This window comes from Phodopus roborovskii, unplaced genomic scaffold, assembly GCF_943737965.1.
Source record: "Phodopus roborovskii unplaced genomic scaffold, PHOROB, whole genome shotgun sequence".
NCBI lineage: Eukaryota > Metazoa > Chordata > Mammalia > Rodentia > Cricetidae > Phodopus > Phodopus roborovskii.
Window position 1 is genome coordinate 241392 of NW_026126063.1, and position 710 is coordinate 242101.

Below are 710 nucleotides of genomic sequence, written 5' to 3' on the forward strand. Positions count from 1 at the left end.
GTCCCCTTTTCACAAAATTCTGCTTGTCATAGTTTGTTAAGAGCTATTCTACAGGGACCGGAATCAGAAGAATCGTCTGCTGCCAGACTATTTGGCAGCACACTTCCAGGCAGAACCGGAATAAGATGGGCGGCTAGGTGCTATTTGGTAACACACCTCCAGGCGTATCTACCACAAGCTGAGATATACAACTAAAAGCATCAAAGTTCCAGGACAGCAGAATTACACCTAAGGTAATTGTAACATCCTTTGCAATTTAAGCTGATATAAAATCTGAGATAAATTGTTCCATAACGATGGCAGATAATTTTACTATGCAGAACTTTAGGAATTATTTTACTTCATATGTAGAAGGGATTTTAGCAGAAGAAACTTATGACTGGACCAATATATACTTTTATTTTGTAATAGCTATGGGTTTCATCATTAACATGATATTCTTAAAGAAATGGTTTGAGATTACAGCAAACAATACGGAACTTGTACAAACCATAGGAGACTTAGTAACAAGGATTCAAAACATTGAAAATGATAGAATTCAAACCATAGAAAGTATAGAAAGAAAGGTTCAGAATATTGAAGATGGTGTTGGCGAGCTGAAAGGTATAATTAGTTTCATGTCAATACCTCAATAACCAGAACAGAAACAATGCAATGCATTAACAAACTAGCAGAAACAGCTCGCTCCTGGTCAGAGGAAGCTACTAATA